Raw genomic sequence first — 25,743 nt, 5'->3', positions numbered from 1 at the left:
AACACCGCCATCATGTATGGCTCTGGGTACCATGACCTTCTCCATCAAAGAGTCTATGGAGGCAAGAGGAGCAAAGTGGAAAGTTTGTGAACAAAAGATGTTGAAAACAGATGATAAAGCATCCCTTTGCATCAATTTGGCATTGCTCAGCCATTCTTCTGAAATGCTTGAGGAATTTTCAGCGAGACAGGAAATGGTGGGGTGGTGATAGAGACAGATACAGTAGGGACATTTAAGAGACTTTTAAAGATCAAAGGCTTGTTTTATTGTCAAAGTATGCATGTACAATACAATTCTGATATTCATCTTTTCCAGATAGCCATGAAATAGAAAAAAAAGAGTCGCTGAAAGAAATGACATCACAACCCACCCTCTCCTGCAAGCAAAGGAATACATGGGGCATGGATGAAATAAAAATGGAGGGTTATGTAGTAGGGATGAGTTAGATTGTCCTTAGAGTAGGTTAAAAATTTGACACAATTGTAGGCCAAAAACCCTGTACTGTTCTACATTAACTCCCAATCCAATCCAATTTTATAGAAATTTCAATCAAGATACCTGTACCTTGCAATGAAGAGGGCAGGATTTCATTGTTTATTATTTATTTATTGAGATACAGTGTGGGCCCTTCGAGCCATGTCGCCCAGCAACCCCCGATTTTATTCTAGCTTAACTACAGGACAATTTACAAAGACCAATTAACCTACCAACTGGTACATCTTTGAACTGTAGGAGGAAATCGGAGCACCCGGAGGAAACCCACACAGTTAAGAGGAGAACATACAAGCTCCCTACAGGCAGTGTCGGGAATTGAACCCAGATCTCAGGTACTGTAAAACGCTGTGCTTATTACTACACTACCATGCCATATTTAAAAGCAGATTGCTTTAACGCCTCTGCCTTAATCACTTCATTGATTCTGTGCCAATATCAAGAAAGAACATCCTGTTCTTGAAGATGATTTATTGACGTGTATTTGGCATGTTAGCAACCATGCTCATTTGTGCTTTCAGACCATTGCTACCAATTTCAACACCCTTTTATCATGTATTTCAAGGTAGCTGCTTGTTGTAGTAAATCTCTGATGAATATGATTTTAAAAATTTTCTTTGAATTGAGATACAACGTGGAATAGGTCTTTCTCGTCCTTCAACCCATGCCACCCAGTAATGCCTGATTTAATCCTTTACAATTTACAATGACCAATTAACCTGCCAACCGGTACATCTTTGGACTGTGGGAGGAAACCAAAGGTAAACCACACGGTTGAGGGGAGAACATACAAACTCCCTACAGGCAGCTGCAGGAATTGAACCTGGGTCGCTGGTACTGTAAAATGTTGTGCTAACCGCTACATTGTTATTACATCCCAGCAAAATGCTCAATGGAACTGCATCCACATACCAGCTTCACTTCTCTCATCATGAAACAGATGTGGACATTTTCTTCTGTTCTGGGAAATCAAACTGTGGCTCTTTGATAGGCTCCTACAGTGATAATCAACATATTCTCATTTGTTCCCACTGAGTTACAGGAAATATGACAGCCATAGTTTAGGAAGTGGTACATTGGGAAAGATGTCAAGGTCACATCGATATGATTCACAGAGATGCCAGCTGGGCGTGAGAGTTCAATTGTGATGTGAGCATCAAGAAAATAGGGTACTTTATGCCAGATAGGAATCTTGAGAGGAGAGCTAAGAAAGCTGTTCAGAGTGCTTTGAGATTTTGGTTGGGTACTTGGACAAGTGCATTCCCATAGCTTGGTGAGAAGCTAGTAAAAAGATACAAGTTAATGCAAGAAGGAAGAGGAAAGAATTAGCAGAATCTTGATCTTTGGGCTTTGGAAAACAAACGGATGAATGGATGGATTAAATGGATGATCTTTGCAGAGATAGAATGGATGTTAAGGGCTGAGTAACCACCATCCATACAATCCGCAAATGTCGAATCACAACCTGTGGCCATTACCTTCCTGCAACTATTTTGAAAGAATCCAGTGGTTTAACTAAAACTGAACTGAAACATACAGTGTTGCCCATTTCATCCAGTTCTCCACCCATCCCCTGAAATTGCAGCAAGTAATATATTTTTCAATATAGAGGATTCTCCTGTAACAGTTGGTTTTCTAAAAACGCTGTGCTGCAAATTTTGTTAAAGAATGTTCCATGAATTACATCGTTTCTCTGTCCATGTAATTGAGTGGCAATATCTGATCAAATAGTCACGTCAGCAGGATTTAAACTGCTTATGTAACTTAATGCTGTAATCATCACTAAATGTTCAACTTTCTCGACACAAATACATGACAGCACAAATTGTTGCGACTTCATCTCCTTAGGATCGAGGCATTTGTCAGAGCTCTCCAATCTAGCACTCGAAATACCTTCGTAATGGTACAGCAGTACATTACAGTAAGAAGCAAAGCTGACAAGTTGATAATCATGTCAGAAAGAACAGAAAATTAAAATTAACTTCTGATTTTTGGCTTAAGATGAAAATCAGAATATTTATAGCTGTAATAAAGCACAGATTACAAATCCCCAATCACTGAAGCAATGGAATCATTTTGGATGCAGAAATATCAGTTCTAAGAGTAAGTACCTATTCCTATAGCACCATAGTGACATGCATTTACTTTGGAGCTCAGTTTGCAAGTACTCTGTATTATATTGAACACTCTGACATAAATCTCTCTTTCAGAATCCATGGCATCTAAAGTTACAGCAAAACTAAGCATTTAATGAAGCATTTAATACTTAATGCGTTGATGTATCAAAAATATCCTTCTTAGACAAGCAGGAGACATCATTAAAGGATGCAACAAAAGTGCCTTCAATCATCTTTCTGCTGAGTACCTGATGCTATTCAGATGTTTTGTGGTAATGGGAATATTAAGTTAGCAATGCACATTATCTCTCTTTATTCATTGAAAATTAGGATAAAGATCCCTCTCTCATCCATCCCTGAGTAATTTTGAAGGATGACTTCATTGGAGACTCATGGACATTCAGGCTGAGCGATACAGAAGGACCAGAGAACACCAGGAGGAAATAATTTTAAATAATTCTTTCCCTAATCCTTTTCAAATCATGTCAAAACAAAGCTGGCAAAGTTATTGGCACATTCGCAGAAACCCACAGTGCTTATGACAGTAAATGTGTGCGGAAGTCTATGTTTTCTCCGCAACTCTCCAGTCAAAGTCTTTTGTTGCTGCAAGGTGGCCTTCCAACTTCGCTGGAGATCTAGGATCAATGTTCCTGCCTATCCCCTGCCCCCAGAACTGCCTCTCTCCACCTTAGTTCCAGACCCGGAGGCAAGCATTGGTATGTTAGAAGGAAAGAGGCCACTTTGCTGTCTGGATGCACATTTATCGTCTCTGTGGAGACCCTTGATGCATGTAGAGCTCTGTCAGGCACTCTTCTCTCTGAGCATTTTTCCAGAGCCAGAGCATGAAGCCCAGTCTTTAACCTTGGCAACGCTAGGTTAACACACGAAAGGCTGGAAGTACCTCAGAAAATGTGTAACTCAGGCGGTTGATGGTTGGGTTGAGTTTTCTCCGATCTTAGCAATCCATTTGTAAACATTTTGTCACCATACGAGGAGACATTATCAGTGTGCTGTTCACTTGTGGTGTGTCCTCCAAATGCTTGGCCTTTATATACTTAACAATTAGATGATTGGTCGCCATGACAAAACTCAATTGTCCCATTTACAAGCCAATGCGGGAAAAATTCAAGACAACACACAAAGATCATCACGCGACCAATTAGCGATAACACTCCCTCCCTACATCACAATTGTGTTTCCGTAATGATGACCAATCAACTGATTGATAAGTAAATAAAGGCCAAGCATTTGGAGGGCATACCATAGGTGAACAGTGCATTGACGATGTCTCATCATATGGTGATGAAAAGTTTGCAAAGGGATTGCCAAAAGCGGAGAATAACTCAATCCAACCACATGACAAGTTCTCTAGAAGCAGCCCAAGACAACATAAAATGAAATGCCAACCTTTTGTTATACCAGTATCTTGCCATGAATCTTCTGCCCCAGATCTGACTGAAAATTGGCCCTATTTGTTTTTTTACATTCTTCTGTACTTGGTGCTTGGTTTTTCTTTTGGTTTCTGGCATTTCATCAGTTCCTGGCTCCCCTCCGCCAACCTAAGGAAATCAGGCTATAATGCAGACTTACCATCAAGGAAGGCTTGTACCATCTCTGTGAAACTGCAAGGCTTTGTACAAGTGTGGAAATGTAGTTTACAGAACCAAGCTGAAAACACTCAGCAGGTCAGGCAGATCTGGGGGGAAAGTGAGGTACAGCTTCTAGTCAAAGACCCCTTGTCTCAAACATTAACTCTGATGAAAGGAGCTTTGATCTGAACTGTTACATTGTTACTCTCTCTGCAGATGCTGCCTGCCTTTGCTGAGTGTTTCCAACCGTTTTGGCTTGATTCAGATTTCCAGCGTCTACAAATTATATTTTTCGACGGAAATCTAGTTGTTACAGTATCTTTCAGAGACAAACATAACCAAAATTGGATTAACTCAACTTGACATAATCAAAAAGGGTGTTTGTGGGTTACTGCCACAGACAAGGAAAATTGCTGGATCAGATTTTCAGGGGAAAAGAAAACAGCCACCCTAACCCTACCCAGCCCCATGTATGACACGTCTCATTAAGTAATTGACTCTTAATTTCCTCAGGCAAATGGAGGAACTGTAATTTCTGCGGCCTTCCTGGTCTTGGCCAAATCCCAAGATATCTTAAAAAAGCTGTGTGACATTTGCACAATTAGTTCTGTTGACAGGAAGTGAAAAGCAATACTATCTGTGCTAAGATGCAAGAATAATATTGGAATTTTGAAATCCTATTAAAAAAGATGACAAGTTGGCAGTCATGTGAGTTCTGATTCCTATTAGAAATCAGAAAGAGTGTGAGGCTTTGTGATAAAAGTGTTGCCAAGTACCCAGCAGATTGGAAAGTAGCAAGTGTAATATTGCTTTTTGAGAAAGCAGGGAGCCATAACTATATTTTGCTGTAGGGAAGATGCTCGACAGTATCATTGAGGACATATGGTAAATTTCCCGTTAATCCATTCCTTGACTATTCGTAAACCCTAATGGTTCGAAGTCAGAACCAGAATCAGGCTTATTATCACTGACATATGGCGTGAAATTAGTTGTTTTTGAGGCAACAGCACAGTGCAAGTCATAACAAAATTATTATAAATATAAATTAAAAATGAAATTCATAAATTGTGCAAAAGAAGAATACTGAGGTAGTGTTCATGGACCATTCAGAAATCTGATGGCGGAGAGGAATAAGCTGCTCCTAAAATAACGGGTGTGTGTCTCCAGGTTCCTGTACCTCCTTCCTGATGGTAGTAATGAGAAGAGAGCCTGTTCCGGATGGTGTGGGTCCTTAACGATTTCTTGGCACTTGGGTCACCAGTTGATGGTTGCCGCACTCACTTTCCACTCTCTGGGGTCATCTTCCCCCACGTTCCCTTGCTCCCTTTTGCAGACTCCCCTCCCACTCACCAGGGCACCAGTTTCTGCGCCCGGTGAGGCTCCAGTTCCTGCGCTCTTTTTAAACCTTTCCGCTTCACTGCAATGTTATACCGCTGTCTAATGTCTGAAAAAAATGTGAACCACAAGTGTTCTGGGATATTAAAAGGAATAGCATCCAAAAGTCTGGAAAAGCAGCCAGAACAGCACCAAAATCTCCGGATTACTGGAGTGTTTTCCTGCAGAGGAAGGAGCTGAAAAGTTAGATTTTCCCACAATTTTAAAGTGTTAAACAAGAGCTACATTTAGCTCTAATGTGAAGTGGGCTGCCTCTAACACTCATGAGAGTGGGGAATTTTAACTGCGTGTTTGCTGGTTTTCAGCCTGGTTCCTGATGATAGATGCCTACAATGATTGCAGTCGTAGCACTTTTACCACAAAGAAAGGGAGGTCATCGATCTAAAGAAGTATTCCTGAGTTAGTTACAATACAGCAGCATTCCCCGTTGCCACAGAAGAGAGGGAGAGCAAGGACTGGGAGTATGGGCACTTGGGGAATGCAGCAAAATATGACAAGGCCACCTTCCCCACTTCTTCCCCCTACTATCATTGAAACAGACTGAGTTCTGTGCTTCACATTGCTTTGTTTTGGAACCACAAAACATTAAACTGGTTCAAAAAAAGACACGAGAGCCGAAATGAAGGTCTAACTTCGAGTTTACTGTCAGTGAGGCGCGCACATATCACATGGTAGTGTGATGACGCATGTAATTCACGTGTTTATACATATAGCCTGTAATGAATTATTTAAATGAACAAGAATGCTGAATCAAACAATATATATACAAGATTACTCAAATATTATTGAGATGTTAAATACACAACACACGCAACCCAAGGCACTGTAAAGCATTAATCTGTAGGGAGTAGAGCATGTTAATTTGCCAGGCAGAGTTGAAACACTATAAGATCTAGTATTAAAAGCTTATGCAGCCAGTTATACAGCAACTCACTGAGATCCCTGTCATAAGTCTTTCATTCACATTGCTCGGCCAACTTGCTGTGGATTTTGCTCCATGTGCGACTCAATGTTACAAGCCAAAGTCATAGACGGCACTTAATTGCTCCACTTACTTTTGGTCAGGTGGATAATGTCCTGATGACATCATTGTGTGCACAAGTAGCATCTAATAAACATCAGTCAGGCTAAAGTGAATCATACCTGTTACTGCTTGGCCTAATTTGCTAATAGGTGGGACTTCTGCCAAAACTAGTCGCTGTTACATCAAGATACACAATGGGCATATTAAAAAAAAGACACAAATAGCTCCACTTTCTAGAACATAGAACATTACCATCAATGTGATTTTGTAAAACAGCCATGACTTTTAAGGGATCTAATGGCGTACATTGAAGACCTGACTAGAAAGGTAGATAAGGGGAAACAGCAGATGGTGTAAAGTTGGATTTCAAAGATATTTGGCACAAAATCATATAAGCAGTTGCAATGTAAATTAGAATTTACATTATTAATCTCAACAAATATGCATATGGAAATTAAGGTAATTGAGGGATATGGTTCATGGAGGAAAACTGCACTCAGGATTAATCACGATCTTGCTGACTGGTGGTGCCTTGTTGATGGAGTCCTGATGTTGTTTCTTGTATATATCCGTTCCTGCCGTGAGTAGAGGATCGGTTAAAGGACAGAAAAGACAGGATTAAATGGTTCATTTTCATATTGTCTGACTGCTACTAATGGGTTGACCCAGGGTCCCCATCTATTCACAATTTACATTAATGGCTTAGATGAAAAGATCCATTATATCCAAATATAGTGATGTAACAAAGCTAAGTGGAAGACTGATCTGTGAGGGGGATCTAAAATACCTGTGAAGAGATATAAGCACATTTTGTGAGTGTTCAGAAAGCAACCAGGTGGAATATAATGTGGACTATATTTCTGTTTCATCGCCTTTTAAGGCGTGGACATCGCTGGTAGTTTGACACGCTTTTTCATTACTCCTGAACACAACAGGTAACTAGGTCTCTTCACAGTGAACATTTACAGTGGCAACATTGCCATAGCGAACAAGAGAAAATCTGCAGGTGCTGGAAATCCAAGCAACACACACACACACAATGCTGTAGGAACTCAGCAGGCCAGGCAGCGTCTACGGAAAAGAGCACAGTCGACGTTTCGGGTCGAGACCCTTTGGCAGGACTGGAGAAAAAAAAGATGAGGAGTAGATTTAAAAGGTGAGGGAGGGGAGAGAGGAACACAGGTGATTGGTGAGACAGGGAGGGGGAGGGATGAAGTAAAGAGCTGGGAAGTTGATTGGTGAAAGAGATACAGGGCTAGAGAAGAGGGAGTCTGATAGGAGATGACAGAAGGCCATGGAAGAAAGAAAAGGAGGGGAGGAGCACCAGAGGGATGTAAAGGGCAAACAAGGAGATAGGGTGAGAGAGGAAAAAGGGATGGGGAAAGGTGAAGGCGGTGGGGGGCATTACAGGAAGTTTGAGAAATTAATGTTCATGCCATCAGGTTGGAGGCTACCCAGACAGAATATAAGGTGTTGTTCCTCCAACCTGAGTGTGGCCTCACCGATACAGTAGAGGAGGCCATGGATTGATATATTGGAATAGGAATGGGAAGTGAAATTAAAATGGGTGGTCACTGGGAGATCCCGCTTTTTCTGGCGCAGGTGCTCAGCGAAGTGGTCTCCCAATCTATGTTGGGTCTCACCGATATACAGGAGGCCAGACCGGGAGCACCGGACACAGTAATTGACCCCAACAGACTTGAAGTGAAGTGCCGCCTCACCTGGAAGGACTGTTTGGGGCCCTGAATGGTAGTGAGGGAGAAGTTGTAGGGGCAGGTGTGCCACTTGTTCTGTTTGCAAGGAAAGTGCAGAGGGACGTATGGGCAAGGGAGTCACGTAGGGAGCGATCTCTGCCAAAAGCAAGAAGTGGGGGGAAGGGAAAGATGAGTTTGGTGGTGAGATCCCCTTGGAGATAGAGGAAATTCTGGGGAATTATATGCTGGAACAAGCGCTGCAAAATTGCTATGGGTCAGGTGACACACAAAGGCCCAATGTGGCAAGGATGACAGATTCCCTCCCCAGAAACACGGCTTTTTTTACTAAAATCCGGTAGTTTTGTGGTCATCACTGTTATGACATTTGGTAAACTTCAACACTATTAACTGAATTTAAATTTCACAATTGCCATAGTAGGATTTGAACTTGTGCCCTGAATTGTAAGTTCGGGCCTCCACATTATAAGGCCAGCAACTTATGAGCTACACCACCTCTCTGGTCAAATGATGGATCCTCTTGACGGGTTCATGAGAAGGTCACAACAAACATTTCAGAAGGCAAATGGCTTTTGTTGCATTATGGTGGGAATACAACATCAAGCCAAGCTTGCTGATACTGTATGAGACATTGACAAGACCTCGTACGGCCTCTGCATTTACAGAGAAAGATACAGTACCTATCTTGAATCTGTATATTCACTTAAATGATGCCTGGGATTAGGTAGTTATCCTTTGAGGAGAAGTAGGATTTTACTGTGACCAATAGCATTTAGATGAATGAGCGATTTTCTCATTGAGAGAAATAAGGCTCCTTTTGGGTTTGATAATAGACAATAGACAATAGGTGCAGAAGTAGACCATTCGGCCCCTCGAGCCTGCACCGCCATTTTGAGATCATGGCTGATCAACTACTATCAATACCTGGTTCCTGCCTTGTCCCCATATCCCTTGATTCCCCTATCCATAAGATACCTATCTAGCTCCTTCTTGAAAGCATCCAGAGAATTGGCCTCCACTACCTTCCGAGGCAGTGCATTCCAGACCCCCACAACTCTCTGGGAGAAGAAGTTTTTCCTTAACTCTGTCCTAAATGACCTACCCCTTATTCTCAAACCATGCCCTCTGGTACTGGACTCTCCCAGCATCTGGAACATATTTCCTGCCTCTATCTTGACCAATCCCTTAATAATCTTATATGTTTCAATCAGATCCCCTCTCAATCTCCTTAATATTGCAGCAATGTTGACATTCCCCTAGTTGGAAAGTCACTCGATCAGATTTGGCCATGTATGACTAAGAAGAGAGATTCTTTACACGAGAATATGCAAATCACTAGAGTTCTCTGACGCAACTGCTCACTCAATGTCAGCAAAACTAAAGAGCTGATTATTGAGTCTAAATCATCTTGAATCACTCCTGTAATCTCAGCTAATTTTGTCATCAGGAAGTTTGAAATATTACATTTTATTTTCTCATTTAAATCATTGATATATATTGTGAATTCCTGGCGCCCGAGCACTGAACTCTTTGGTATTCCTCCAATTAAGAGCTGCCACCCTGGCATCATCTGTCTTCCAATAACTTTTAAATATGCTCTTTTATGAGATTTTACCAAAGGCTTTTGGAAAATCCAATTACATCATATTTTCAGGTTCTTCTTTATCTAATTTAACACACATATTCTTAAAAAAGGATGGTTTTCAAACATAATTTCACTTTCATATATCCACATTGATTTTCCCTAATCCTACCAATATTTTCTAAGTATTCTGTAATCACATTTTTAAAAATGTAGCCTAGTATTTTCCCCAGTTACGAGCACTAGGCAAACCGGTCTGCAGTTCCCAGTTTTCCCCTTCCCTTTTTTTTAATACATGGGTCACATTTATCACTTTCACTTCCAAGGACCATTCCAACATCTATACATTTTTGAAAATGCATCACTATTTCCATGGCAACTTTCATCTGTGCGCTGGTCTGTAGATAATCAGGCCATGGGGATTTATCGGCTTTCAGTTCCATTTATGTCTCCAATATTGTTTTCTTCCCTAAAACTAATTTTCTTTTCATTACATTCCTGTTTTGCCAGTATTTCCAGGATGCTTTTTGTTTCCTTGTCTGTAAAGTCAGAAGCAAAGTTATCTGTTTAATTTCCATGCTTTTTCTTTGTTCTCCCATTACCATTACTCCTGATTCTCACTGAATCTACATTTTTTTTTCGCTAACCCTTTTCTTTTTACATACTTGTAAAAGTTTTTACAGCCCACTTTTATGGTCTTCGTAACTTTATTCTGGTACTTTTTTAATCTCACAAACTAACTCTTGTTTTTTTTTTGCTCAACTCTAAATGGTTCCAAATCTTATGACTTGCTATTTTTTCTAGCAATGTTTAATGCACGCCTTTTGTTTCTAATACTATCTTAATTTGTCCAATAGCTGTGGTTGGATCACTTTTCTTTTTGTGTTTTCACTCCAGGAAGGCAGCATCCATCATCATCAGAGACTGACACCACCCAGGACATGATCTCTCCTCACTGCTGCCATCAGGAAGAAGATACAAGGAACTTAGAACCTGCACCACCAGGTTCAGGAACAGCTATCACCCCTCAACCATCCGGCTCTTGAACAAAGGTGACAATTTCACTTGCTCCATCAGAGAAATGTTCCCAGAACCAATGGACTCACTTTCAAGGACACTTCATCTCACATTCTTGATATTTGTTGCTTATTTATTTATACTATTGTTTCTTCATTTTGCATTTGCACCGTTTGTTATCTTCTGCACTCTGGGTGAGAACTCTAGTGGTCATACATTGACTCTTTTACAGTTACAGACTCTTTTACTCTTCTATAAATTTGTTGAGTATGCTCCCAAGAAAATGAATCTTAGGGTTGTATATGGTGATATATATGCACTTTGATAATAAAATTTACTTTGTACTTTGAATTCATAACTGTTGCAATTCCCACATTTATTCTTTCAGTACTATGTGTTGCCGATCCCCTGTCATACCTTTTAATGAAACTTCTCATTCTATCACAGCCAACTCAGTCCTTAAACCTTTATTGTCCACTCTGTCTAAATTTAAGATAGGTACTGAAATACTTCCATTTCCATCTTAATTAAATTCCATCATGGTTCCCAAACAGACTCAACAAAACAAGATTAACTAAACACTTCTCGTTGAGCAATACCAAACTAGAATAACAATTTCCTTGTTGACTTTTCAACATAGTGCTTTAAATAAAATCTTGTACAAAGTCCAAACATTTATCCTTCATGGTATTGCTGCTCATTTGTTTTGCATTATCTATATGTGGATTAAAGTCATCTGATAATACTGAGCTACCTTTGTCTCCGAGTTCCTTGATTTCCTGTTTGATGCCTTTCCTCAACTTGCTATTATTGGCTGGAGGCCCATAAACAACTCCCACCAAAATGCACTTCCTCATGGTGATTCTTAACTCAAGCCAAACCGATTATTTAATATTTTTCTAAATTAATATCCTGCTTTCAACCTTCACTCACCCGGCAAGCCCACATGACACTTAAAATATCAAATGGCATAGGTAGAGAGTCATACAGCACATGAACAGGCCCTTCAGCCCATCAAATCCATACAAACCATCAATCACCTGTCTAATCCCAATTTCCTCTCTCATCCCCCTCAACTTTGTCCCTGCCCCCGATTTTTCCTGTAGCCCATTTACACACTCAGGGCAATTTATAATAGCCAGTCACTCTGCCAACCTGACAGGAAACACAGCATCGGGAAAACTTATGTGGTCACAGGAAGAATATGCAAATTCCACACTTAAATTCAGGTTTGAACATTCAGCACCCAAGATCGGAATCGAACCACGAAACCACAATGCACTGTGCCACTATGCCACCCCTGTCCTTGAGGCCTAATCCTGCTCTTGAACAATCACCCGGTAGTCACATTTCTATAACAGGAATTGTACTGCATCCATTTGCATCTATCAGCATTAGTATCGCAGGGTAAGGCTGAAAGAATTATATAAGTGTTTGTTATTGTGGAGAAGCAAGTAAGAAACAATCATACTGCTGAATCAGGTGAACAGATCAAAGAATTCAATTAATCAATCATTAATTGCTTTTAGGAAATACATTTAGCCTTTCTTGATTAATCCAACCTTTGTAAATGTGCAAACCACCAACAGAAAGTAAATCAAGGGAGATTTAGCAACTCAGTTCCAATATAATCTGATTTAAGGTCATCGATCACCTGAAAGGGTAATGTGAATTCTTTCTTCAGACTTGTTGCCTTACCTGCTAAATGTTATCGATCTTGGTCCATAATCCATTCCAGATTGGAGTAAAAATACAAAATGCTGGAAACTTAGTAAGTCAAATAGCATAATTCCTGACAAAAGATCCTTAAACTGAAACAATAACCCTGTTTCTCTTTCTACAAATGCTACCAACCTGCTGAGTGTTTCCTGTATTTTCAGTTTCCTTTCTGATTCACAGAATCTCCAGCTTTTTCAAGCAAAAGAAACAGTCGATGTTTGGGATTTATACTGTTGATGAGTCCTGAGGAAGGTTCCTGAAGCTGGTGGTGAGAGTCCTGAGGCTCCTGTACCACCTTCCTGCTAGCAGCAGTGAGCGGAGAGCAAGTCTGTGATGGTGGAGGGTCCCTGATGACGGATGCTATTTTCCTGCAACGGTGTTTCATGTAGATGTGCTCAGAGTTTGGGAGGGCTATGCACGTGGTGGACTGGGCAGCATCCATTACTTTTTGTAACATTTTCCATTCAGGGGCGTTGGTATTTCCATACCAGGCTGTGATGCAGACAGTCAATATACTCTCCACTACTCATCTATGAAGTCTGTCAAAGTCTTAGATGTCATGCCGAATCTCCACAAACTCTTAAGGAAGTAGAAGCGCTGCTGTGCATTCTTCGTAATTACACTTGCGTGCTGGGTCCAGGGCATTTGCGACAATTTAATTTTTATATTTTGATGGCAAGAGGAATCAGGGGTATTGGTTTTTGAAGGGCTCAGCAATAAAGCAGGATTGAAAAACATGTGTCCTTTACTTTTTAAACATAGGCCACTGGAGAGTGTTGAGGATATCAAATAGACGAACAGAAGGGAAGTGGGAAGGTTTAGTTCAATAAAAACTCACCCCAATAGCTCACAAACTTTAACGAGCAGTGAAGGAATTGGCATTGAGGGGACCTCTGGATTCTGCATTAGGGGATTGATGAACTTTGAATGAGTACTGAGGCTAGTCCAACAGTTGATAAAGGATTAAAATGATATGTGGAGAAACTTAGATGAAGTTGGGGGGGGGGGTGGTGGTTCATGTGAATTGTAAATGGTATTTCAAACATGTTGGGTCAAATGGCTAGCTTTGAAAATTACAACTGATCTGGAGTTTCACTCAACTTTGGACAGTGCATTTCCCCCACTATTGCAAGCTGCATTTAGCACAGCTCGAGCTTCTGCAATCTTTCAAAGGACAGCTGCATTCTGTAACAACAGTGTTATAAATTACAGCATGGGGTTCCAGCCCGGGGTCCATGGATCCCTTGGTTAACGGTAAGAGTCCATGGCATAAATAGGGTCGGGAACTCCTGAGCGAGAATGATGACTGTGTAATTCCCCTGTCATTTGCCTGGTGGCCACACTACTGTAAGTGGATAACGCTGAAACTATGCACAGCATTTACACGTAACTATCCCTCCACTCACTGCATTTTCTCCGGCATTCCCTCACTTTTATTGGGAGAAACTGCTGTAGATTCCGTCTCCTCAGTTCTTTGAACAGATTTTGTTTGCCGACCATTGTGGCTCAATAAACGGTTGTTTTTGTCACAAACCTCTACTGACAGCAGTGCATCTGTCAATGAAAAAAAACTATAAAAAAATGCCAGAAGTAGACTTTATCCATAGCGTTGGCTGCAATCCCAGGGTGCATTAATTACCACTGTAAGTTTCCCTAATTGCATGAATTTACTGACATTCAAGCGAGCTATAAGCATTGAAGCAAAGCTTTGGATTTGAATCAATAGATTTTGGAAGTATTTTTAAATTGTTAAGGAATACACCATCTAGCTAGAAAGAAGTTTTGCATATTTTCATTGAGATTCAAATAGTAGATTGAGGCAGAGACTTAAGATGATTTTATATAGGCATCCGTTAGTCTCGTGAGACCATGGATTTGTACCTCGGAAGGTTTCCAGGACGCAGGCCTGGGCAGGGTTGTATGGGAGACCGGCAGTTGCCCAAGCTGCGAGCCTTCCCCTCTCCACGACACTGATGTTGTCCAAGGGAAGGGCACTAGGACCCAAGCAGCTTGGCACCGGTGTCGTCGCAGAGCAATGTGTTGTTAAGTGCCTTGCTCAAGGACACAACGCACTGCCTCAGCTGAGGCTCGAACAAGTGACCTTCAGATCACTAGACCGATGCCTTATTCACTCGGCCACGTGCCAACTAAGATGATTATTGCTTGTATAAATACATTCTCAGTTGGATAAATCAGACATTAAGAGACATTCTCAAAGAAATTACAAATATTTTTAATGGCAAGTTGGCATTTTAGAAAATGAAGTTTTAAAATGCTACGCAACTATCTCAGGCACAGCATTATTTCATGAGGGAAAACTTCACTCAGAGGGTCGTGGGAGTGTTGAACAAGCTGACAGTGCTGCATGCTGCATGCGAGCTGGATTTCAATGTTTGAGGGAAGTCTGGATAGGTACATGGATTGTAAGGGTATAGACGGCCATGGTCCTGGTGCAGGTGGATGGGAGTAGGCTGTTTAAGTGGTTCAGCACGGACTTGTTGGACCAATGGGCTGAAGGGCCTATTTCTGTGCAGTACTCCATTTAATTTATAATTCGAAATACATTACAACAAAATCAAGTTGTCAAAACAATTAGAATTTTGGTTGCAGTCAGTACCAAAGTGGAATCTGTACCCTCTCAGATGAACGCACCAATCTGTGGTTCTTCACCAACTGGTGGTGTGTGTCACATGGTTGTTCGGTTACACGAAAAGGGAGTAGCCATTTAAACTTAGGCGTACAAAAAAGGATTCTTTTCTCACAGGCGGTGAATCTCTGGAAATCTACACCCTAGAGGGTTGTTCAGGCTTGGCCACTGAAGGCATTAAAGGTGAGGTGGATAAACTTTTGTAAGGTCGGTGAATTGAAGTAAGGTTGGAGAACTAACCTATGGTCAGAGTCTGGGGCATGTCAGTCATGAAGGGACAGACATGAGAGGCCAGGCAAACTACCCCTGCTCTAACTTTCTGTGTGCTCCTGCACTTCATAGTAATAAATGGTCCCAGGAAGAAAATAAAACAATTCCCCCTAGCTTAGGGCCTTTCTTTACATGGGTGAAGAGCTCCTAGAACAGATCATCGAAGAGTATGCAGGGAGCCTCCTCATAATGGTCAGGCCCACAGACCAGCGGCTTGTCATCAACTTTCTCCACGTTCTTAACCGCAACTAAGACTCATTCACAGAAAACAAAGACACGGCACTGGGCCAAACAAATGCTGCCATCACAAGGACCAAACAATCAACCAATGTTGGAAAGCAAAACTAGTTAATCAGATATATTAAAAATACCAATAGAATTCTCAGTGCAATTCAGATGATCAGTAGTAAATCCAGTTAAGACCTCAGGAGCACAGAAAGGATGTGATTGTCCCAGAGAGGGAGCAGAGAAGGTTTCACCAGGATTTTACCTGGGATGGAGTACCTCAGTTACCAGGCGAGGTTTAGAAAGGACACAAGGAGGAATTCTTCCACCCAGAGGATGGTTGGAACTTGGAAGATGACGGTGGAGGTAATGCCACTTAATAGGTTTGTGAAGAATATAGAGGAGCATTTGAATTACCACGACATGGTCCAAGTGCTTTGTGTGAGCTGAGTATGGATGGTACTTTATCGGAGATGTGGACAGTGTGGGCCTGCTTCTGTGCTATATGACATGATGAAGTGGTCTAGCAATTACTTCCTGATTTATTACAGAAACCGTATCAATGCAAATGATTTAAAAATATACTTTTTGGTGCAGAGAAGCTACAGAATCTGAGACTCTTGCAAATCTCGGTTTGCTCACCTACCAAGTGATAATCAAGCACCTTGATTTCAGATTATAGGATTATCTGCTTTAGTCAGGTTCAAAGGGAGATTTATCACCAGCTGTTTTGCTTGAATCATTTACGAAAATTTGCATTCCCTCTTTCTTGTAATATCCATCTGCTCTACTAATGTGTTCCATCAGAGAAAAGCCTCCATTTCAGCACACGGACAAAATATAGGAGGAACTCAGCAAGTCGGCCTCTAGTTCACTTTGAGTGCTACACCATGTAAAAAGATGTAAAGTGCATAGTCCAAATGGCTGATAATGGATATTAACATGTCCAAATATTGTATCTCAACTTGCTAATGAATGCACTAGGGGCATGTGTAAATTTTAATCAAGTGTATGAAATCCTTGGCATAGACAGGACGTGTAGACTCAATTTTTTCCCTTGAGATAGGGGGAATCATAGGTAAAGGTTTAAAGAAAGAGGGGAAGGATTTAATAGGAACTTAAGGGGTAAATGTTTTTTACACAAAGGGCGGTGTGTATATTCAATGAGCTGCCAGAAGAAGTGGTTGAAGCAGGTAGAATAACAATAGTTGAAAGACATTTGGATAGGCAGATTGATAGGAATGGTTTAGAAGGTTATGGGTCAAACATTGGCAAGTGGGACTAGTTTGGATGGAATATCTTGTCAGCATGGACCAGCTGGAGTGACGGTCCTTTATCCACGCTGTATAACTTTCTGACTCTCTGGCTCTAAGTGCCTGCTTTGCTCTTTTTCTTTTGATCAGAAGGAAAGTTGTTGTCATTTGGACAGCACCATTAAGTTCAGGACATCCCAGAGCTTTTGCCATCCATCGCATTATTTTACAAAATACAGAACAGCTGCAGCCTTTTCCAGACTTCAGTTAAGGGGCAGAGTCAGGTCACAATACTGCCGGAGTTGTCTTGTGCTGTGCAGGAGATTCTTGCTTACAACTGAGAAGGCCAGACTGCTGGGACCCCCATTCGCAAATGGCTGTGGGAGTGGCGAGTATTTGAGGCAGTGGAGTGACTCAGCATCAAGCTACAGGGACATGGCTGATATGGACAACAGGAATGTCCTACAGGGCATCTACGGTCGGTAAAGATGGTGAAAATTGGACTGGGGAGGTTCACGTGAATCATAAATGCCATAATGAACTTGTGGGCTCAAATGGCTAGCTTTAAAATTACGACTGATCTGGAGTTTTGCTCTACTGCAGACTCTTTCAGAGCGATTCCCCACTATTGCAAGTTGTACTTAGCAACGCTTGAGCTTTTAAAATCTTTTATTCCGGTTTAAAGATTACAGTACCAGCCTGCGGTCGGCTAGTTGCTATCCGACAGCACTTCCTTGAGTGGCTTTCCTACTACCATGCCTGGCATGGTCATCTTTCCTTAATTCAATTTTGGGAACCGTCATCACTGGCAAGGCCAACATTTATTGTCCATCCCTCTATGCCCTTGCACATTACAAGGATTAAGGAATATGAAGAGAGAACAGGAATACAGCATTGAGATAAAGAATCAGCAAGGATTATAATGCCTGGCAGTTCAGACGCAAAGGGCTGAATACCCCACTCGTGGTCCTATTTTCTGTATTTCCTTCTGTCAAAATACTGACATTTGCTAGGATTACTATTAACTAAAAACTCAACTCAACCAGCCACATGAGTGATGACAAGTGCAGGCAGATTCTAGACAACCTGCATTGAAGGATTAATCTCTTGATACTCCCGCAAACATGAGGAAATCTGCAGATGCTAGAAATTCAAGCAACACGTTCAAAATGCTGGTGGAACACAGCAGGCCAGGCAGCATCTATAGGAAGAAGTAGAGTCGACGTTTCGGGCCGAGACACTACATCAAGATTAACTAAAGAAGAGTTAGTAAGAGATTTGAAAGTGGGAGGGGGAGGGGAAAATCTGAAATGATAGGAGAAGACAGGAGGGGGAGGGATGAAGCTAAGAGCTGGAAAGTTGATTGGCAAAAGGGATACAGAGCTGGAGAAGGGAAAGGATCATGGGACGGGAGGCCTCGGGAGAAAGAAAGGGGGAGGGGAGCACCAGAGGGAGATGGAGAACAGGCAAGGAGTGATTGTGAGAGGGAAAGAGAGGGAAAAAGAGAGAGAGAAAAAAGGGGGGGAATCAATCAATCAATAAATAAATAAAGGATGGGGTAAGAAGGGGAGGAGGGGCATTAACGAAAATTAGAGATATCAATGTTCATGCCATCAGGTTGGAGGCTACCCAGCCGGTATATAAGGTGTTGTTCCTCCAACCTGAGTGTGGCTTCATCTTGACAACAGAGGAGGCCATGGATAGACATATCAGAATGGGAATGGGACACGGAATTAAAATGTGTGGCCACTGGGAGATCCTGCTTTCTCTGGCGGACAGAGCGTAGGTGATACTCCCAAGCTTTTCCACCATCTACAAGTCACAGGTCAAGAGTGTGATGGACCAACTTCCATTGGCCTGGATGAGTGCATTCCCAACAGGAAGGACAAAATCTGGTCAAAACAGTCTGCCTGACTAATAGCCCAAAATATTCATTCCCTCCACTACCGATGCACAGTAACTGTAATGTGTTTTATTTCCCCAAAATTCACTAACATCACCTTACAAACCGACAATTTTGACCACAAATAAGGTCAAAGGCTTCAACTGAGTGGGAACTGCAGGTCCTCCTTCAAGTAACGCACCGTCCTAACTTGGGAATTACAAAAAAAAAACAAGAAATAAAGAAAATAAATAGAACAAAATAATTTAAGAATCTATATACAAATAAGTACATAGTGCAATTTGGTGCAGACCAGAACTACTCTCGCCAGGTTAGCTTGAAAATCTACCATGAGTACAGGTCGTTCCTGAGATCGGTTTGTAACCCCAAACAGCTCACAATTCAGAAATGTGAAATCAAGGAGTAGAGTCTGCCGGCCATTGTGCAGCAACTGTAAATCAGTACTGCTGGCCTCCCAGACACTCGTTCATGTGTAAAATCTGCTCCTATATCTTACGGTCGTAGCAGGGGAAGGCAGGAGGCTGGGGCTGAGAGGAAAAATGGATCGGCCACGATGAAACAGCGGAGCAGACGCGATGGGCCAAATGGCCGAATTCTATTCCTGTGTCTTGTGGTCTTACGGTAAAGGCTGCTGAGTGTTTGTGAGCTGAGGAGGGAGGACCTGTACCTGGATCAATTCCACTTACAGCTGGATATTTGTGCAATTTATGCAAACAACACAGGGAAATTAATCAAGGAAATAAAGCAACTTCTTTCAAATCATGTAAGGTGATCCAAAATTCTTTTCATTTGTGCTACAATAGTCAATGAAGTCCAAGACACCCTGCTAACACTCTAACAATAGGGAAGATACAGTTGCTTCTGCTGTGAAATGTTACATCTCCCGAGGCAGACACAAACCCAATCTGACAACGCTGTCTCCCCCTACAACCAGACCCCGAAAACAAGCTTCAAGCTAAAAGGCCCTACTTGTGTGGCCGACTTCATCACACACAAATAAACACCATTCAAATTGTGGTTTGAGTGGAAGTCAGAACACTGAAGATAAAAGCAGGGCCAATCCCTCCTCAATTTGAAAAAGCTTGTCTGCAGTCTACAAACTCCACACAAACTGAAGTCGCAAATAAATCAGGGGTTGTTATTAAAAGAACCGCAACGTGTACACAGCAGGAAGCACACTCAAAACAGAGTTTCTATTTCATCGCATACCATTTATAAAACTTGTTCTCGATTGCTGGGCAGGGGCCAACTGCACAGCTCTCTAACCTAAGCGTGCAATGAGCTTACATGTTTAGCTATTGATTTTATTTCTTAATTTGGAATTCAATGATAAACACAATGCGGTGCAGATCACAGAAAGTACAGGGCTTTAGAAAAGCATTCTGTGTTAAATAGGCAAGCCAAGGGTGTACTCTTTATAATTCAATCAACCTCCAGTGCTTTTTAAAGCCACAACTTAATGGGACATATTGAAAATCTGAGCTCTTTATGCTTGTTAACTCTATTACAATACTAAGACAGACTTACTTGGTAACGGTAACTTACCAGCTCAGCAATAAATCTGTGGGTGTAAATCCTCTGCCAGCATACAGTATGTTCACTGAGCACCGATACTGTTGGCTTCAACAGTGCTCCACACATTGCACAACAGAGCCTGCGAGCCTCAAATAAATCTACATTATTCAAACTGATAAAGAATCAGATGGGCACAGAGTCAATTTCATGCTTCAGTATTTTCACTGGTGACTGGCAACTCCTAAACACTCTTAGAAATACAACACGAGACAAAGTAAACCAAGCTAACTACCCTTGTGTCTTAAATGATCCTTGGCAATATGATGGAGAGATCCTGTGAGAATTGTTTTTGTGTCAAAGTTTGCAAGCCCAAAGATACCAGAAATGATACAACAGAGAACTGTGGGACTTTTGCTGCTCAACGACAGTGCCTTTTTAGTAAAAAGGCTGGAAAAGACTGTAGATCTTCTTACAAATTAAAAGCTACTTACAAACATCGGGCTTTTTACTGTTTGCACAAATAAAGCGATATACACTGGCAGATATGAGTGATGGTGCATTAAAAGAAAATACAATTATCATCATTCAATCATTCAAGGCAGAATGATGGAGCAATAACTACATCCAGAAACAAATTAAAAATTTTACTGAATACTTACATAATTTATGAATCTTTCTGTTTTCTTTGGAAAAGGTAGGATAAATGTCAAGAGAGATGAACTGAGGAATCTCTTTTCTGCTGCTTTTGAAACAATCTCTCCCCAAGGAACTAAAGCAAAACACATAAAAAAACCTACCAGAAAATGCCAGCATTTTAGGGGCTGGGTCTGATGGAATGTTTACTATAGACATAGTGTGTGCAAGACCGCTGAAGTATTTGTTTAATCTTCATAACAGCAGCCAAAGAACACACCCAAGCCAAACGAGTGCAACTTTAATTGTTGCAACAAACTAAGAAACAAACTAGCAGAGCAATTCTCTTTACAGATTCCCTTACAACTCTATTTCAACAACAACCTGTACTCCTATGGCATCTTTCGCACATCTCCAAAAAAAATGTCGTGCCTGTGTGACTATATGCTTGTATATAATCTTAAACCATTGATCTGGAGATGTGCTCTAAGCTCAGCACAACAGCTAGAGAGTTGAAATTTAACTGCAAGAACACAGGAAATGAAAGAAGTGGAATATTTGTAACTTAAGGCTCGTCCACAAGTCTTTTATCCTAGTGCCACTTTTCTGCAGAAACCCCAGATGCCTTAGTGTCTTTAAAAAAGACTATCAGATACTATCCTGAATACCTGTATGGGCTTCTATACCCTCCTGGGGAATGAAAGCCAAAGAACCTCTGCCTATGAGGTAAAGAAATTACTTCTCATCCCTCCATGAGAGATCGACTTCTGACCTCTGTTTCTGGACACCACAGGAAGGGAAATGTTACAACAGTATCTCAAACACTACAACAGAGTTGTATATTTAAAAGAGATCTCCTCTCATCCTTCTAAATTCTGAAGTGTAGAAGTCTCATTTGCACAGTCTCCACTCTTAGAAATCTCGTATCGCATGAATCAACTTGGTGAACGCTTTTTTTTTAACCCATCCTTTGGCAAGGAGTCCTGACACAGCTAAGGGAATAAATCAGGACTAAAAAGTTAGTTCTTGTTATCCATTAGGAATAGGGGCATGGACTTTCGGTCGTGGGTAACAAGAAGATGCAGCTATCACTAATGCCCCATCCTCTGTATATAGACATACTTGTTTAAAAACTTGAGGTGGGGCTAAACCCACAAGCATATAGATCTGTGCACACAAAGCATTAAATCAATAGTGATGGTGATGAAACCAATGGAAAGTCCCGAATAACCTTTACGGAAAATAAAATCAACCATTGCTGTCCATACCAGTCAGATCATAAGTTGCTCTGTTTCTTATGCAACACACACAAAATGCTGCGGGAGCTCAGCAGATCTGGCAGCATCTATGAAAATTAATAGATAATGGACATTTCGGGTCAAGCCCTTCTTCAGGATTGAGAAGGAAGGGGGCAGATACCAGAATAAAAAGATGGGTGGAAGGGAAGGAGGCTAACTGGGAAGTGATGGGTGAGTCCAGGTGGGTGAGGAGGGTCAAGGGCTGGAGAAGAAGGAACCTGATAGGAGAGGAGAGTGGACCACGGGAGAAAGGGAATGAGGAGGGGACCCAGGTGAGAAGAAGTGAAAGATCAGAGTGGAGAATAGAGGAAGGTGGGGGAACTTCCTGCTTTTTAATGCTTAGGAGTCTAATGTTTGTTCAATAAAGGCTAGTAGGTTAGTCACACCAGTGAGCACCACCTGCGCTCCCGTCTCTTATGGGCATCAATCCTTAAGCCTCCCAACATCCCGGTGCTAGTCTCAGAGCCTGGACACATTGATTGCCACCTACTAACCAAACTATTGCTGATTTTTAGTGAATCTGCTCCTCCCCGACGGAACATGCTTTGCCCCTTTAGTCCCACCACCTCCCTTTCTTCCCAAGGCTTCCACACCAGCAGCAGTCAGCAGCTGCCTCCCACCTCCCCACTCCACCCCCCAAACAGCCCAGGAGTGTATGTAATGGCTCCAAATCCTTTAGCCACTGAATCAGAATGCTAAGGAAGCAGTAGAGAGAGAGAGATAGAGAGCATGGGCAAGGACAGAGTGAATGAAGAAGATATGATTGGATGGAGAAAGTAAGGTGGGTAAGATCAAACACCAGGATCAGGACATAGATATTTTCCTCCCTCTCTTTTTCCAATCCAATCCCTTCCTCCCACTCTCTTTCCCATATCCTTCCCTATTTCTCTCATACTCCATCCTGTCCCTCTCTTTATTGCCCTCCTCATTTGCTCTACTCCCCTTTCCCTTTCTTGTTCCTCCCTTCCTCTCTATCTACCTCATTATGGTTATGCAGCTTTGTCTACCTGCAATGGAGCAGTTGCACTTTATTCTGTATTCTATAGTTGTTTTCACTACATCCTGTTACCCAAGACAATGATAAACCAATTCCAAATCTATCCCTCCCTCTCTCTTTCCTCACTCCCTTCCCACCCTCTCACATTCAGTCTGAAGATGAACCCGTCTGCTTGGCTCTGTTTCTCCTCCTCCCTCCTCTTTTCTGGCAGCATCCCACTCAGAAAAAAATGTTATTGTGTAAGCCCAGCAGTAAGGGACTGTAACTGAGGTTGCCATTGGAGGACTGAAGTATAACAGAGATTCTCAAAAGGCCAAAGTTGGAGGAATACCGGGAATAGGACAGGAGGAGGATACAGGGAGGGAGTAAGCTCAGAGGCTCTTGATAATGATGGAATCTTAAATTATATTAAAGCAAATGATAATTTCAAGATGAAGTATTTTCTGACAATTAAAGAAAGACTATTTCCATTGGACAGTTCAAAACCATTGGCATGCTATTCTCGTTTAACAATGCAATTGCAAACACAATTAACTCAGAAATCAACTCAATGGCTGCTCCTCAATAGGTAAGAGTTATAGGGCAGTAGCCATTATTACAAACCAGAACCAGTCTTCAAATATCTTCAAATGAAACTTATGAATTGTAATTGGTCTTGAAATGATGTAGTACTGGCTCCCTACGGGACCTTGATACATTGGCCATACATACAGCCAACAGGACTACACTAATAGCCTGCATCGCCAGGCATTAAAATACTTTGCATTGTGACAGAGATCAAGGAAGACTCCGGACTGGCTATTTTGCCACTAAGCACATGAAACATGGCCACTGTCATGTGGCTCTAGGTTTTAATCTTTTAAAAGTTTTTAGGCCAATCATGTGAGCTACATTATCCCAACAAAGGTGTAAAAATTGTGAAAATATATTTCTACATAATCATTTCTCCACACCTAAACATCGAAGTAAGCTTGACAATTATAACCAAAGAAATTGACTCCAATCACATGCTGTTATCTTTGTGCATAAAGAGTATAAGGAACTCAATATAGTTTGAATTGAAAGAGATGCTACCAAGAGATTTTCCCAGCAGTCTCCCGTCCACAACTGCCTTTACTGAATAAAGACCTTTTACATTGACAGCTCTGGCCTCCTTATGGCTCATTTGAAGTCACAACAATTGGTGTAAACCTCCGTCTGTGTCTGTGACCCATTAAATGGCCAGCAACCATAGCAGTGCAAGCAGCTGAGTATAGTGGATTCTGGTTAATTGGACCATCAGTTAATCAGGGCAGGCACTTATTTGCGATAAGATGAAGATGGGCGGAGTCTGAAATGCAGGTCTAGTTCAAGTTTACTTTAAGCGAGGCATGCACATTTCGTGTGGTCATGTGACGGCGTATGCCATTCATGTATTTATACATATAACCCGTAATTAATTGTTTAAACAAATAAGAATGCTTAATCAAACAATATGAAGAAGGCAAATGCAATGTTGGCATTCATTTCTAGAGGAATAGAGTATAGGAGCAGGGATGTGATGTTGAGGCTCTATAAGGCACTGGTAAGACCTCACTTGGAGTACTATGTGCAGTTTTGGGCTCCTTATTTTAGAAAGGATGTGCTGACGTTGGAGAGGGTTCAGAGAAGATTCTCTAGAATGATTCCGGGAATGAGAGGGTTAACATATGAGCAACGTTTGACCGCTCTTGGACTGTACTCTTTGGAGTTTAGAAGAATGAGGGGAGACCTCACAGAAAAATTTTGAATGTTGAAAGGCATGGACAGAGTGGATGTGGCAAAGTTGTTTCCCATGGTGGGGGAGTCTAATACCAGAGGGCATGACTTAAGGATTGAAGGGCGCCCATTCAGAACGGAGATGGGAAGAAATTTTTTAGCCAGAGGATGGTGAATCTGTGAAATTTGTTGCCACCGGCGGCAGTGGAGGCCAAGTCATTGGGTGTATTTAAGACAGAGATTGATCGGTATCTGAGTAGTCAGGGCATCAAAAGTTATGGTGAGAAGGCAGGGGAATGGGACTAAATGGGAGAATGGATCAGCTCATGATAAAATGGCAGAGCAGACTCGATGGGCTGAATGGCCGACTTCTGCTCCTTTGTCTTATGGTCTAATACATATACAAGATCAGTCAAATATTACTCTAATATTAAATACAACAAAATCTATAGCCTCTTGCTTTCAACATCTCTTCCCTGGTGCTTTTACCCTATACATGCCCTTCATGATCCTATATACCTCTATCAAGTCACCCTCAATCCACAGATTGAGGGATTCTGTTTATTCCACAGAATAAACTCCTAGACTATGTAACCTCTTCTTGTAGCTCACATCCCC

General features: G+C 41.6%; 1 protein-coding gene and 1 long non-coding RNA gene across 8 annotated transcripts in view; one reads left to right on the top strand and one right to left on the bottom strand.

Moving 5' to 3' along the window:
• Nucleotides 1-11,595, top strand: part of LOC140718833 (uncharacterized) — a 39,960-nt gene extending 28,365 nt beyond the window's left edge. For both annotated transcript variants that reach the window (XR_012096803.1, XR_012096804.1), the window contains exons 2-3: nt 733-827; nt 10,809-11,595. This is a non-coding gene — a long non-coding RNA (uncharacterized lncRNA). The remainder of the gene's footprint in view (nt 1-732; nt 828-10,808) is intronic.
• The window catches only part of sema4ba (sema domain, immunoglobulin domain (Ig), transmembrane domain (TM) and short cytoplasmic domain, (semaphorin) 4Ba), a 432,540-nt gene that overhangs the window by 147,934 nt on the left and 258,863 nt on the right, over nt 1-25,743 (bottom strand). Inside the window, exon 1 of one of the 6 annotated variants that reach the window (XM_073033034.1) lies at nt 21,120-21,241. The exons of 4 other annotated variants lie outside the window; for them this stretch is intronic. The gene's annotated coding sequence lies outside the window, so the exon portion shown is untranslated. Of the gene's footprint in view, nt 1-20,490; nt 20,581-21,119; nt 21,242-25,743 lie in introns of those variants that run through there. One more of the 6 variants, XM_073033032.1, reaches the window with a different exon arrangement.

This window comes from Hemitrygon akajei, chromosome 30 (genome assembly GCF_048418815.1).
Source record: "Hemitrygon akajei chromosome 30, sHemAka1.3, whole genome shotgun sequence".
Classification (NCBI taxonomy): domain Eukaryota; kingdom Metazoa; phylum Chordata; class Chondrichthyes; order Myliobatiformes; family Dasyatidae; genus Hemitrygon; species Hemitrygon akajei.
The sequence above is the reverse complement of the archived record's forward strand: the minus strand, read 5'-3'. Positions and strand labels throughout refer to the sequence as shown.